Source organism: Malus sylvestris, chromosome 6 (assembly GCF_916048215.2).
Source record: "Malus sylvestris chromosome 6, drMalSylv7.2, whole genome shotgun sequence".
Lineage (NCBI taxonomy): Eukaryota > Viridiplantae > Streptophyta > Magnoliopsida > Rosales > Rosaceae > Malus > Malus sylvestris.
In genome coordinates, this window is record NC_062265.1 from 22,112,349 (window position 1) to 22,128,475 (window position 16,127).

A 16,127-nucleotide genomic window follows, 5' to 3' on the forward strand; every position below is an offset into this window, starting at 1 on the left:
AGAAATAATGTGGGTTATTTTGCTGTAATTCTAGAAATAGTGTTTATTTTGTTCCCTTCCATAAACTGTTTTAGTTTAGTTTTTATGAACAATGTGTAATTTTGCAAAGTTTCATAAATAATGTGAGTTGCAAAGTTTCAAAAATAGTGTTAGTTATTTTGTTGTAGTTCTAGAAATAGTGTAAGTTATTTTGATTCATTTTTTCAAAATAATGTGGTTAATTTTGTTGTACTGAAAATAATGTAGGTTACTTTTGTTTAGTTTCGAAAATAGTGTTGATTATTTTGCTATAATTTCATATATAGTACTTATTTTGTTTCTTTCCAGAAATACTATTTTGGTTCAATTTGAAAAACATAGAAAAACCTACAATTAGGAAATTTTAGGTTATTTATAGTTCCAGAAATTGTGTGGGTTATTTCGGTTCAGTTTTATAAATAGTGTGGGTTATTTTGCTATAGTTCCAGAAAGGGTAAATCGCCAAAATGGTCCTTGAGATTTGCATAACTCATCACTTTGGTCCCTGAGATTCCAAATCGATAAAAGTGGTCCTTGAGATTGTCCACCATCCATCATTTTGGTGCTTCTGTTAAAAACTCCGTTAAGTGTCCTGGAGCTCTTGGCCGAAAGTTTAGGCAATTTTCAAAGCATCGAAACTCAATCGTTTTTTAACCAAATTCGACCCATAATATATCAAAATGAAGATAGGAAAGTGTAGAATAATATTATACCTATTTCAAAGCCCAATGGTTGCCAAAGATGGTCGAAAAATAGCCCCAAAGTTGACTGGTCCGAGTGAAAACTTAAAAACTCGCCGAAAACTGGGTAAACTTTAAACGTTCATAACTTCTTCAATACTCAACGAAATCAACTGATTCAAAAAATGAAAATCATACTTCTCGATGAGACAAAGAGAATGGTACATTTTTCAACGGCTAAATCGTTGTGGTTTGGCCGGAAAAAAGGCTCGAAAGTAGCTAACTTGAGACCTAGACAGCCACGGCGAGTTAGCCGTCAAAAAGGTACCATTCTCTTTATCTCATCGAGAAGTATGATTTTTGTTTTTGAATCACTTGATTTCGTTGAGTATTGAAGAAGTTATGAGCATTTAAAGTTAACCCAGTTTCCAGCGAGATTTCAAGTTTTCACTTGGACCAGTCAACTTTAAGGCTATTTTCCGGAAACCATTGGGCTTCGAAATAGGTATAATTTTATTCTACACTTTCCTATCTTCATTTGATATATTATGGGTCAAATTTGGTTAAGAAACGATTGAGTTACGAAACTTTAAAAATTGCCCAAACTTCCGGCCAAGAGCTTCAGGACACTTAACGGAGTTTTTAACGGAAGAACCAAAATGATGGATGGTGGACAATCTCAGGGATCACTTTTATCGATTTGGAATCTCAGGGACTAAAGCGATGAGTTATACAAATCTCATGGACCATTTTGATGATTTACCCTTCTAGAAATAGTGTGTTATATTAGTTTAGTTTCATAAATAGTGTGGATTATTTTGCCATAGTTCTAGAAATAGTGTGAGTTATTTTGCTATAATTCGATAAATATTGTAGTTTATTTTGGTTCAGTTTTATAAATAGTGACTGTAGCAATATCCGTCTACACTAGGAGTATTTTTCTCTCAACAAAGGAACATTTAAAAATCGTAAAAGCTCTTCCTTTCAAAGCACAACCAGATAACAAGCAGCCAAAACTCAAATTTCTTCATCCCTGTAACTATGACTCTAATAACAGATCCACAAACATTTGGAAACATAAAGAGCACTTCCGTTCATCTAAAATTTTCAACCAGAGTCGGTGCTTACACAATAACTAATGATTTCGTCAACATAACATCATTAACCACCGTCACCAGACCCACATTTCCTGCCAAGAAGTATGACTTGCAGCTTGTCATAGCCAACAAGCACACTAGCACCTGCAACAGCACGCAATATGTTTGCTCCAACACCCTTAAACATGCATTCTCGTTTTTTTTATAATTTGCTTAAAGGCATCCAAAGAGCTGTTGTATTTAACTGCTTCTGCTGAGTTCATCATCATCCTTCTGCGCACTGTGTCAATGGGGTAAGAAGCTAATCTAACACCAATTGTAATTCTCCATCCCAACAAGAAAACAAGAAGCTAGCAAAGAAACTATCCTACAACCACTAGTTAGAACCACATGTTCAGAGAATCGTACATTCCAAAGTAAAGCCGACGATACACGATAATTCCAACACAAACAAACCATTAAACTGCCTTTCAACCACCCTTCTTGGCAGCCTTGACATCATTTGCCAAACGTGTTCTTGCATAGTCCTGAGAATATACAAAAATAAGAGATGAAGCACCAGCTGCTCCACCTGATACCAGGTTCCCAGCGAACCACTTCCAGTAGCCTTCTTTATCCTTCTTGAAGTGATTTTACACTACCTAGAACAAAAACAGTACATGTGTCCAAACAACAAATGCTAATTCCAAACTAAAAACCATAAATCACCATTCCAAGAAAATAACTTTTATTTTAATATTCAAAATCATGAAATTCTCTTAAAGCCAAATAATTGCAGAGAACTCCAGGTCCTCCATAATTCGGGGCGATTTGTCCACATTTCCTACACAGGTTTTACTATGAAGTACCTAAAATGCTCCATTGAGCAGTCAATCATTAATCTTGTTTAAGTTTTTTCTTTAATTTGCTTTGGCATTTTTGTTTCCAAGCACTGACCTCGTATTCAACGGTGCAATAATAAAAAATATGCAATTTTCACAGAGCAATATAAATAATTTTTTAAAATTATGCATACGAACACAAAGGGGTTCACCTGCATATATACATATCTAATAACTAATATATTTGATAGATCATGCCAGATTGCTGGAGAAATTTCAAACTATATAGATAACAAGTCAAAAATGTGTTCGTTTTGGTTTGCAGACGTGGAACTTACTTATTAACAGTTGAATAGGGGAATGTTAAAGGTCAAAAAAGATTGATTAGAACTATAAAATGTATGAAGGAATTAAGGGAAACTGTAATACAAATTGGAGAAATTTGTTAAGAAATGGAGTAATGTTATTCATACCATATTTTTATACCACATTTCTATACCACCTGTTCGTGGCAGGAATTTCCGCTGGGGATGTTTCCTGGCCGACGAGCACACAGCTCCCCTGGAGGTTGGCGCCGGTTGAGGGCTGCTGTCGGACTTCTGCTTCGTTTCTGGGCGTTGTCGAGCAAGTCTCGTCGGGCAAGGCTCTTCGGGCAAGGCTGAAAGAGAAGGACATAGTTAACTTTGAGAGGTGCCTTTGTGGGGCCTTAGGTATAGGCCTTGAGGCTCACAATCAAGGTTAACATTTAGGTGCTCACGCGTGCCACTGCCATCTTTAGCATGGCAGATGTAAAATGGTTGTCGTTCTTTCATTGTATATATATATATATATATATATATGTATCCAAGAAACCGTGTTTAGTTATAACAGGTGCCTTTGTGGGGCCTTAAATGTAGGCCTTGAGGCTTCCCATACATAACTAAACCAGTACTCGAACGCATCATATGTATTCTTGTGATTGTCGGAGTCTTCTAACTATTATATTTCTGATTACCCGAATCCAAGGAATAGAACGAACCCAAATGGGTGCCTTTGTGGGGCCTTAGGTGTAGGCCTTGAGGCTTCCCATCAGAGTTCATTCTTATGCTTAAACTCCTCCGATCGCTGAATAGGATGAATCCAAATGGATGCCTTTGTGGGGCCTTAGGTGTAGGCCTTGAGGCTTTCCATTAGAGTCCATCCCATGCTTAAGCGTTCTATGATAATCATGATATAATAGAAAGAAAACTAGAAGGTAGGTCGATTACTTGCGCCCCAAGTAACTTCGGACTTCTCGTTTATCAAGGATTGTCGTGGATGGGTTAAGTCCACATAAAGTTCTTTTTTATGCCTTGAGGCCAAGGACTTTTAAACTAATCAGATTTACATGCCTGCGGGCTTAGGACTTGGATCTAATTTAAGCATTGAAGATATATTTAAATCAGATCCAAGTGTTGAGAAAGCTTTGTCATCGTGATTTTGCTAGGAACAACTTGCATATAACTAAAAACATACAACATATCGCTAGACTTTAAAGAAAGAAAAGACAAAGACAGAACAAAGCAGGTCGGGCAAGATTAAACCTTATCAATTAAGGCTGATCGTCTTGCAGGTCCCTATCTTTGTGGTTCTGTCAAAGGTCTGAAAGCTTAGGTGGAGAGGGGAAAGGAGAATACAAAAGGGTGAATCGATACTACAACAAGTTTGAACAAGGTAGCAGAGCTATTACAAAGTTTAGGAGAAAAGATTATCCCGAGGGGGATGAAAGCTTGGGCTGACTACAGCTTCGTTTGAAGGCAAATCTGGCTTTTTGAGCAGAGTTTGTGCTTTTGTTTGTTTGATTGAGTGTCCTTATTCCTGTCTTCTTTTCCTCCTTTTATAGACTACTCGGTTCGGCTCCTGTAGCAACAGCTTTGCCCGAATGCGGTCTGAGGGCGATGACTCATCAGCTTTATTACATGTAATGCCACCATAAAGTACTTTATGGGCTGTGCAGTCTGATCAGTCTACACCACTTGATCCTTGGGTAGGTAGGCAAGTGGCCTTTGTGAATTGTATCAAGTCAGAAAAAGGCCCTTACCTGCCTTCCCAAGCCTCGGCTGGGCTTTGATCTTCTCTTCCTCCAGGCCTCCTTTGGGCCGACTCCAACTTTGGGCCTAAAGTTCAGTTTTTAACCCAAACAGTGCCCCCTTCAATTGATATTAAACCTGGAATTCCAGGCGCCAATATTAATTGAAAGAGATTCCCTATTAAACCCATGAATACCTTGCGATCGAACTTCTGCGAAAGGAATCCTTCTGCGGAAAAAAACTTTCCTACTTCCCCACTATCTTTCTCTGTTGCCCGACAAGGTTGCATCTTTATCCTCTTTCTTTCTTTTCTTTCTCTATTTTCATCAAATGGCTTCAGGATCCAGCCAAACCCCACCATCTTATGAGTCTGGCGACGGAATCGCCACCCTACGCCGTCTACTCAACGGGCTGCATCGCCCGCGGGCAGGTTTGCATTCTGAGCTTTTCTTTGAGACGCATGGGGTACAATCATTGGGTCCCGCCTGGATTTCCCGGGTCCCCTCAGTAGTGGAAGACAACATGCCCAGGGGAAACTGGTTTTCCCCAAATCCCTATCTGGCTGGGTCGGGCATTTCCTCCTCGAAATGGTCATCATATCGTCGAGGATTTCCCTTGATGAATGATCCCACCTGGGCCCAATGGGTTGACGAATTAGAGCCTTTCTTCAAGCAGAAATGGATGAATAACGGTATTTATGAACTGCTCAAGCTTTCGAAGACTTCCATTGTCCCTAAGCCCGAATTGCTTGCTTCTGCTCTCCTCTTTTGGAATACGGGCACGAATACCTTCGATTTTCGTATGGGCCCCATGTCTCCCACCATTCTTGATATGGCCCAGGTCTTCGGGTTGAGGCCGTCGGGCAGGATAGTAGATGTTTCTCAAGATTGGGTCCCGTCTTCTACCACCGGGAGCTCGAGTTCTTCCACAACCTTCCTTCCTCTGAGCTATAACTCCGTTACTTTCAAGAGCTATGGGACCTCCTTTAAGGGATTCATCCCTTTTGTGAAGGAGAATTTTGGAGTAGGCTCCCCTCGGGCTGACAAAAATCAAGAGCATATGTACTTTCTCCTTTACTGGCTCAATAAGCATGTCTTCCCCAACAAATCCAAGGGAGTGAGGGTAGAATGGATCCCCTTGGTGGAGGTTCTTCATAATTTTGATGATGTAGCCACAGGTCCATTTCTTCTCTCCCACCTTTATCACCTTCTTTTTGAAATGACTCGGGGCGAGCCGTTCGAGACCAACTTGAATGGACCAATCTGGATGATACAAATCTGGCTACAATGGTATTTTCCAGAATTTCGGGCTGCCAATCTAGAGTTCCCAGAGGGTATGGCTCCTGCCCGAATTCTAGCAGAAGCTCCTCCTACAGACCATTCCACCTTTGCCTGCTTTTACTTTTTCAGAGTTTGCAGAACTCGATCAGACTTGGAATGGGGTTCGTCAGTTTTAAGGAGATACCATTGGTTCTCTGACCAAGCCTTCCAAGATGCCCCTGGTGAGGATGCTACCTCCTTTTGTAGAGAAAAATTTATCAGTTGTATTCAACCAAGAGACTTGGCCTGGGGGGTTCGGGGCAATAGATATGATCGAGGCTTGGAGGTGTACCATCCTAACTTCTGCAGTCGGCAGTTAGGATTTAGGCAAGCTATACCTGTCCCATTCTTCGACTCTGTCCATTGTGGCACCTCATTCCGGCTACAAACCCCAACTGAAGTGACATTCCGAGCCGCCCGACGCAGCCTGGATGTAATGAGTCAAGCAGCCCGACATTCCGTTGTTCTTAATTTTGAATGTACCTCACTGTTCTCCTCTTGGTGGGAGGAGAAATGGACTAAAAAGTATGGAGGAGATTTGAAGATGAATCACGATCGCATCTTCAGCCAGCTTTCTCTTAAATCATATCCTGGCTCGGGCGAACTTGCAAATTGGAAGGATATGATTCAAGAAAAAAACCAGTCACTTCTGATAGGTACTTCTCTTTCAACCTGCTTTGGCTTCCCTTCTGAAGTCCTTCTATTCTTACTTTTGCTGATTTCTGCAACTCCAGTGGATGTTGAATTGGAAGTCAATGAATCCGAAGATGACTCTGCTGATGTTGTAATTCTTCATGGTGCTGCCGCAGAGGCTGAAAGACGAGAAGCCGGGGAAGGGACGGATATCTCAGAATCCATTGGGGATTCAGGGGCTGAAGGAACACCCACGGCAATCACTAAAGCCCTTAAGCGAAAGAAAATGGTCATGGCCAAAGATTCCGACCCTGGTCCAGCACCTCCTACGACAACCACAAGACCAATTCCTACTGATGTGAAAATTAACTTGACACACAAATTAAACCCTATGGATGACAATTGTAGTATATGAGCAAATAGGGATCGTTCTAACCGGGGATTAACTAGGGATGCTAATCAATGTAAAACTGACTCAAGAACATAAAAATATAATGTAGAACACTAAACTAGACTCAATTAATGCAAAACTAGGGTTTAAAACACCTAAACAAACTAAAAACTCAAAACAGCAACTAGAAGGCTCAAAACTGCCTAAAAACCACTTTCTGGGCAGTTTTGAGCACCTACACTACTTTGGACGAAGTTGGACTATGACTTGACTCAAAACACTTAGAAACACAACTAAATGGATTTCTAACTAATCTAACACTTTAAAATAGATGGGGGAATGATTTTGACGAAATTAAAACTTTAAAACTCAAACTTTAAAAACAAATGTAAAGCAAAACAGATTGTGATTAAATAGAATGGTGAGAAGCTAGTTAGAGGGTTCCTTATCCACACATGAACATATGTATACAATTCGATCTCCAATTACTCTTTCAACAAACCATGAATGACAATGCCCCAAATTAACTAGATTGCACCAATTAATTCTCAGATTTCCCTAGATTCATTGAATTGAATGGAATACGCATTACAACCAAATTATTCTTATCAAGGACCCTAACTATGGAATACGCATGATAGAGACACATATCAAAGATCATTAAGTTCAATGGACATCATAAGCATTGACGAGGCATTCATAACTATGGGATACGCATGTTACTCTTGCCTAGGATTTACTTAACACAATCGTGACTAGCGACTTTCACTACTTATGAATATAAGTTAATAACGATTAGGTGAAATTCCCTTATACCCTAGCATCAAGTTTAAGCATGCAAATTAAGTGTCGACCCTCAACCCACATACATAAACAAGTTATCAATCAAATAGATAAGTAAATCACATTCACAATTTCTGAAATCATAATTGGAAGAAATCAAATCATATAAAACATATGTCCATGGCTTCAAATTCACCTCTAACTAAAAAGAAATTAGTTCCACATGTCTAACAGAATTGAACAACAATTTAAATTAAACATGAAAACAGAAACAAAGAAAGAAAGAACTCCAAACACTCCACTAATGGCAGATTGCATGTGCAAGGCTTCTCCTTCCTTTGGACTGCACGGCACTCCTTCTTTCTCCTCCTTTAGTGGCTGCACAAGGTGGATGAATGGTTATGGAAGGATGTAGGAATGGTTTGGGGAAGAGGATGGTGCGGCAAGGTTGAATTTGGGCAGAAAGTTGGGAGTTTGGGGATGGAAGGCTGCGGCAAGGTGGGAAATAGGGTTTTGGACGAATTTCTGAATATGGAGAGGGTGGTGTGAAGGGGTGGTGACGAATTTAGGCTTAAAACACATATATATAGGCACCACAAACCCTAAAGAAATCAGGTTAGACAATGGGCTAGGGTTTAGGTGCGGCTAGGGTTAGAGATGGGCCTTCTAGAATGCCTTGCAAGGCAAGGAAATAGGTGTTCTAGAAGGCTAGGTGCGGCTGATTAGTGGGCTAGGGTTAGGGTTTGTAGATAGGGCTTCTAGAAAGCCTAAAACCAAGAATAGAAACTCTCGAAAATGGAAACCTCTAAGAATAGAAACTTCCAACTTTAGAAACTTTGGATGCCAATTCCGACTTCTTTGTTCTTCACTTTCATTTCTTCATTTCTTAAGCTCCTTTGACCTTCAAACTCGTCCATTCCTTGTGCTCCATAAGCATACACTCCATTCCAGCTCAATTTTGCTCTCAAATGCTCCAAATTGCATCATTTTATGTAATATGCTCTTAAAACCTGAGAACACATGAAACTAACTTAAAAGACTACTTTAAACTAAGAAAACATAACTAAAATGCATAAGAACTAGCTAACTATGGCGCATAAATATGCTCCTATCACCTACTCGAAAGAGTAAGCGGGCAAAGATTACTATTCCTTCTAAATCAGGAGTCACCTCTGCTCCAGTTCCTGAGGCAGGCAGAAAGAAACAACAATCTTCGAGTGAGTTTCTCTTTTTCTATATTGAACTGCTGTCTTCCTCCTTTATCTAATTGTCCCTTTCATCGATCAACAGGACCTCAAACATCTAAAAGGCCAATCCTTGCTTCCAAGAAGGAACCATTGCGGGCTGCTATGCTTAAAAAGGCCGAAGAATTGCGAGACACCACCCTTCGAGAACTCGAGGTATGACTGATATTACTGTATACTTTCTTACTTTCATACAACCCTGAATTTGATTACTCTGATCAGGCTGTGAGAAATGAAATGCTCTCTTCGCCCGAGGCTTCTCCACGACCTGCCCGACAGAAGAATCTTTCCCCCTCTGAGACCAATCCTGCTGAGGTACTTTCCCTACCTCTAAGCCTCCAATTGTATGGATTTAATAGCTAAGCCCTTTTCCTTTTTTCTATTTGTTTTCCTAGGCTGGTGCATCTGCCTCTTTGCCTAGTCATGGACCCCCTCTGAGATCTATGACTTCTTCCACTGCTCTGGATGCGACCCCTTCCTCTCAATTCGATCCGTCCACAGGAGTTATATTGCACTTTGTGGATGAGGATGATCCCTTGGTAAATTATTATTTCCTCCTTTAAAATTTTGCGCATTGCTACCCAATTATCTCTTTTTTGTGTTTCCTGCAGCCATCTTCAGTATATGAGCCACCTCCCTCACTAGTGGTCTCGGATAAAGAGCCCATAGTTCCTGAGATCCCTGTAGCTGCAGATGTAGCGATTTCGCAGGCGTTTGCTCGCCCGATAGTTGATGAACCTTCTTCTCCTCCTCCAGATCAGGCTCAGGTACTGGAATGTTTTCTTCTTGCTTCTTCCTCTGGTGACCCTTTTGCTGATAATTACTTATTTCTTTGGATATATCCAGGATGCAGGTACAGGTTCAGGCGCAGCTCATTCCCCTCCTGCCGGTGGTGAAGAACCTTCTCCTCAACCAAGGGTTAGTTCATTCTCTGGTGAAACTCCGGGGCTGAGTCAGGTAAACTTCTTTTCTCCAGAACCTCATTTGCTTCAACCTGTATTCAGATTATCTTGACCGAGTCTTTTGGTTTTTGTAGCAAGCTTCAAAAGAAACTTCCCCTCCTCCATTAGCTCGTAAATCAAAGCGCCCCCACCCTCATTCATCTTCTGGAGGTATTGGTACTTCCCCCTCTGGAGTTGAGCAGACTAAACAGGCAGAGATTACCCCCTCAATAGGCATTGTCTCATCGGAGAGAACTATCACGCCGGACCCTCCTCCTTTCCCATCCTCTGATCCTGCCAAGCTGCCCAAACTCTTTGAAGCACTCGGGCGACTTGAGACGCGGTTGAAATCTTCAACGCAGCCTTCAGCAACCTTCATGTCTTCGGAGCAAGAGCAAATCTTTCAGGAATGGGCAAAGAAGGAATTCACCGCGTCATTTAGTCTCAAGGCTCTTTGTGATCTTGAGAAGGTCATAACTGAATTTTTCAAAACCGGTCGTTTGTCCAAGCCTCAGCACGATTCCTTTCTTTCTTTCTTCGAGAACCTGAGGGCTCTGAGGGAACAATACCAGAGAGCGGATAGACAGGCTAACCGGGCAAAATGCTTTATGGAAAAAGAATCAAACTCTTCTACCCAAGTTAACCGACTGATGGAAGCAAGTATGCAGACTAAAGAAAGAGTTAAAGTGGTTTCTTCTGAAATCCAGAAACTGGAAGAGCAACTGATTGTCCTTAAGGCAGAACAAGCACTTCTTCTAGACAAACTTGAACATCAAATCGAAGGGGTAGAAAAGGCATCTTCGGAATTAGAACAAGCCAAGTCCGAACTTGTAAACAATCATACTGTCTTAGCCGAACCTAATAAAATTTTTACCATCATGCGAACATATCATTCTAGAATAATCACTCTTTGTAAAGATGTAAAGTTTTTAGAATAGAATGATTTGTAACTCCCTTTTTATATTGGAATGGATATGTAATTTGCTTCCTGCTTTGCTTTGTTCGAACTGGCCTTGGGCAATTCTTTGCCCCCTTGTCTACTTGCTTTTCTTCTCCACCTTTATGGTTGACAACCTTAGAATCTGTCCCTGGTCCTCTGGTCCCCTCATGGCACTCTTACTCAGCTGATGACCCTGGCTCCTTAAAAATGAGGTTGATCATACTGATAGGAGCCTCCGGGAAAGGGTTAGTATCCACCATCATACTGGCCTGGGGTGAATCAAGTAGCAGCTTACCCTTCACTATAAGGTCTTGTACCCAATCTCTAAACTGGACACAATTAACTATAGAATGGTTGAAGGTATAATGCAACTTGCAATACTTTTTCCCCCTGAGTTCCTCGGGCTTGGGCATCTTTTTGGCACTGTCGGGCAAAATTACTCTCGCCCGCACCAACTCTTCATAGATCTCTGGTGCCTTGGTTAAATCAAACGAATAGCTCTGATACTTTGGGGGCTTCATGGGGACGAAACCACCATCATTCATCACGATCTTCTGATCCTTGACAGGTTGGACTAATCCTTTGATCGTCAATGGTTTAAAGGGTGTAGTCATCTCAGCAGCACATAATTCTATATTTTCTTCCTCACGACCATCCTCGTGTTCGGGCCTGGTTTCTCCTACCTCCACATGGTGAATAGTAGCCTTGTTTTTGTAGAAATGAGGGACTTTGGAAGTGTGCTTCACTTGCTGTTCCTCTTGCAACAACCTCTCGTACTTCGTGGCAGCAATCACGAGTTCTTGCAGCTCACTGAACTGTGCATCATAGAACCTTTTTCTCAAAGGTAATTTTAAAGCCCTTTGAGCAATAGATATGAGCTGTGCTTGGTTGACGGGGAATTGGCATCTCATTTTGGTCCTCCTGAACCTCATCATGAAGTCTTCCGTGGATTCATGATCGTATTGTTTTACCTCCACTAGATCATTGATGGTCAATTCTGGCTCTATCCTGTAGAACTGTTCATGAAAACTAGAAGGTAGGTCGATTACTTGCACCCCAAGTAACTTCGGACTTCTCGTTTATCAAGGATTGTCGTAGATGGGTTAAGTCCACATAAAGTTCTTTTTTATGCCTTGAGGCCAAGGACTTTTAAACTAATCAGATTTACATGCCTGCGGGCTTAGGACTTGGATCTAATTTAAGCATTGAAGATATATTTAAATCAGATCCAAGTGTTGAGAAAGCTTTGTCATCGTGATTTTGCTAGGAACAACTTGCATATAACTAAAAACATACAACATATCGCTAGACTTTAAAGAAAGAAAAGACAAAGACAGAACAAAGCAGGTCGGGCAAGATTAAACCTTATCAATTAAGGCTGATCGTCTTGCAGGTCCCTATCTTTGTGGTTCTGTCAAAGGTCTGAAAGCTTAGGTGGAGAGGGGAAAGGAGAATACAAAAGGGTGAATCGATACTACAACAAGTTTGAACAAGGTAGCAGAGCTATTACAAAGTTTAGGAGAAAAGATTATCCCAAGGGGGATGAAAGCTTGGGCTGACTACAGCTTCGTTTGAAGGCAAATCTGGCTTTTTGAGCAGAGTTTGTGCTTTTGTTTGTTTGATTGAGTGTCCTTATTCCTGTCTTCTTTTCCTCCTTTTATAGACTACTCGGTTCGGCTCCTGTAGCAACAGCTTTGCCCGAATGCGGTCTGAGGGCGATGACTCATCAGCTTTATTACATGTAATGCCACCATAAAGTACTTTATGGGCTGTGCAGTCTGATCAGTCTACACCACTTGATCCTTGGGTAGGTAGACAAGTGGCCTTTGTGAATTGTATCAAGTCAGAAAAAGGCCTTTTCCTGCCTTCCCAAGCCTCGGCTGGGCTTTGATCTTCTCTTCCTCCAGGCCTCCTTTTGGGCCGACTCCAACTTTGGGCCTAAAGTTCAGTTTTTAACCCAAACACCACCTTAGGTGGCATCTGATGTGGACTTACTCTTAAGAAATGTTATGAATAAGTGCATGTACCTAGCAGTACCCCCAATGCTGCGAATGCTCATGCTGCGGATGCCTATATCCCAATAGCCCCAAATTCCTTCATCCTCAAAGACTCCTAATATGGTAATTCGAAAAAAATGGTGAATTCAAATGGAATTGAAAATGAAAACAGAGATTAGGAAGCAATGAACAATCCAATTTGTGATACGGAAGCACTCCATACTCATGCTGTAAAGGGCTGCATAGAAGAGACCACCGAAACAGTGGCAATATGAAAAGAAAATTTACAAAACGAAAACATAATCCAAAGAATAATTGATAAGGAACAAAAACCAAAGTTGAAAAGAACTGAGCTATAGTTAAAAGATAAAATGCGCGCATGCATCAATGAGAGGGTTCTCGGATATACTATTTTTATATTGAACACTGTATTATTATTATTTTTTAAACTGAACATGACTCTTTCTAGAACTAAACACAAGTACTATCATTATTTCTTAAATTGAACATATATGAAACAAAAACACAATTTCAGGGCACCTACATATACAACAATAACACCACATAAATTTTCATGCACACATCCCTGATTTTCATTCACAAACACCAAAAAAAACATTGCGATTTTAAACCCCATGTCCAATTACTAAGTTTCGAGTTTTGACACCCCCAGATTAAACCAGCGGTTCAAACATGATAGGGGTTTTGTACTAATATGACTAGGAATGTGTTGGGTTTATTATGCTAATTACTGCAAAACCCAGTTTCCAGCGAGATTTCAAGTTTTCACTCGGACCAGTCAACTTTAAGGCTATTTTCCGGAAACCATTGGGCTTCGAAATAGGTATAATTTTATTCTACACTTTCCTATCTTCATTTGATATATTATGGGTCAAATTTGGTTAAGAAACGATTGAGTTACGAAGCTTTAAAAATTGCCCAAACTTCCGGCCAAGAGCTTCAGGACACTTAACGGAGTTTTTAACGGAAGAACCAAAATGATGGATGGTGGACAATCTCAGGGATCACTTTTATCGATTTGGAATCTCAGGGACTAAAGCGATGAGTTATACAAATCTCAGGGACCATTTTGATGATTTACCCTTCTAGAAATAGTGTGTTATATTAGTTTAGTTTCATAAATAGTGTGGATTATTTTGCCATAGTTCTAGAAATAGTGTGAGTTATTTTGCTATAATTCGATAAATATTGTAGTTTATTTTGGTTCAGTTTTATAAATAGTGACTGTAGCAATATCCGTCTACACTAAGAGTATTTTTCTCTCAACAAAGGAACATTTAAAAATCGTAAAAGCTCTTCCTTTCAAAGCACAACCAGATAACAAGCACCCAAAACTCAAATTTCTTCATCCCTGTAACTATGACTCTCTAATAACAGATCCACAAACATTTGGAAACATAAAGAGCACTTCCGTTCATCTAAAATTTTCAACCAGAGTCGGTGCTTACACAATAACTAATGATTTCGTCAACATAACATCATTAACCACCGTCACCAGACCCACATTTCCTGCCAAGAATTATGACTTGCAGCTTGTCATAGCCAACAAGCACACTGGCACCTGCAACAGCACGCAATATGTTTGCTCCAACACCCTTAAACATGCATTCTCGTTTTTTTTATAATTTGCTTAAATGCATCCAAAGAGCTGTTGTATTTAACTGCTTCTGCTGAGTTCATCATCATCCTTCTGCGCACTGTGTCAATGGGGTAAGAAGCTAATCTAACACCAATTGTAATTCTCCATCCCAACAAGAAAACAAGAAGCTAGCAAAGAAACTATCCTACAACCACTAGTTAGAACCACATGTTCAGAGAATCGTACATTCCAAAGTAAAGCCGACGATACACGATAATTCCAACACAAACAAACCATTAAACTGCCTTTCAACCACCCTTCTTGGCAGCCTTGACATCATTTGCCAAACGTGTTCTTGCATAGTCCTGAGAATATACAAAAATAAGAGATGAAGCACCAGCTGCTCCACCTGATACCAGGTTCCCAGCGAACCACTTCCAGTAGCCATCTTTATCCTTCTTGAAGTGATTTTACACTACCTAGAACAAAAACAGTACATGTGTCCAAACAACAAATGCTAATTCCAAACTAAAATCCATAAATCACCATTCCAAGAAAATAACTTTTATTTTAATATTCAAAATCATGAAATTCTCTTTAAGCCAAACAATTGCAGAGAACTCCAGGTCCTCCATAATTCGGGGCGATTTGAACACATTTCCTACACAGGTTTTACTATGAAGTACCTAAAATGCTCCATTGAGCTGTCAATCATTAATCTTGTTTAAGTTTTTTCTTTAATTTGCTTTGGCATTTTTGTTTCCAAGCACTGACCTCGTATTCAACGGTGCAATAATAAAAAATATGCAATTTTCACAGAGCAATATAAATAATTTTTTAAAATTATGCATACGAACACAAAGGGGTTCACCTGCATAGAAGAGACCACCGAAACAGTGGCAATATGAAAAGAAAATTTACAAAACGAAAACATAATACTAAGAATAATTGATAAGGAACAAAAACCAAAGTTGAAAAGAACCGAGCTATAGTTAAAAGATAAAATGCGCGCATGCATCAATGAGAGGGTTCTCGGATATACTATTTTTATATTGAACACTGTATTATTACTATTTTTTAAACTGAACATGACTCTTTCTAGAACTAAACACAAGTACTATCATTATTTCTTAAATTGAACATATATGAAACAAAAACACAATTTCAGGGCACCTACATATACAACAATAACACCACATAAATTTTCATGCACACATCCCTGATTTTCATTCACAAACACCAAAAAAAACATTGCGATTTTAAACCCCATGTCCAATTACTAAGTTTCGAGTTTTGACACCCCCAGATTAAACCAGCGGTTCAAACATGATAGGGGTTTTGTACTAATATGACTAGGAATGTGTTGGGTTTATTATGCTAATTACTGCAAAACCCAATTCATGGAGCTTAAATTTTCCAACTAAAAAAAACTGAATTTGACCAAAGAAAAAAAACAAAAACTGAATTTAATATTTGCTTAAGAGCTAAGTTTTTCGCATAGGACCACGTACTATTACGGTCTAGTTGTATTCCTCTTCATTTGTGAGTGAGAAGTTTTAGATTTGATATTATGTAAAGGTGAATTTGAACCATATTATTACTAACATCTTGTGAG

General features: G+C 39.9%; 3 pseudogenes; 1 reads left to right on the forward strand and 2 right to left on the reverse strand.

Annotated features, from left to right (window-relative positions):
* Positions 1–1,859: 1,859 nt before the first annotated feature.
* Positions 1,860–2,424, reverse strand: LOC126625532 (ADP,ATP carrier protein 3, mitochondrial-like; annotated as a pseudogene).
* Positions 2,425–9,477: 7,053 nt separating this feature from the next.
* Positions 9,478–10,209, forward strand: LOC126625956 (uncharacterized; annotated as a pseudogene).
* A 4,205-nt stretch (positions 10,210–14,414) lies between these two features.
* On the reverse strand, positions 14,415–14,979 carry LOC126625533 (ADP,ATP carrier protein 3, mitochondrial-like; annotated as a pseudogene).
* Between the last annotated feature and the right edge of the window lie 1,148 nt (positions 14,980–16,127).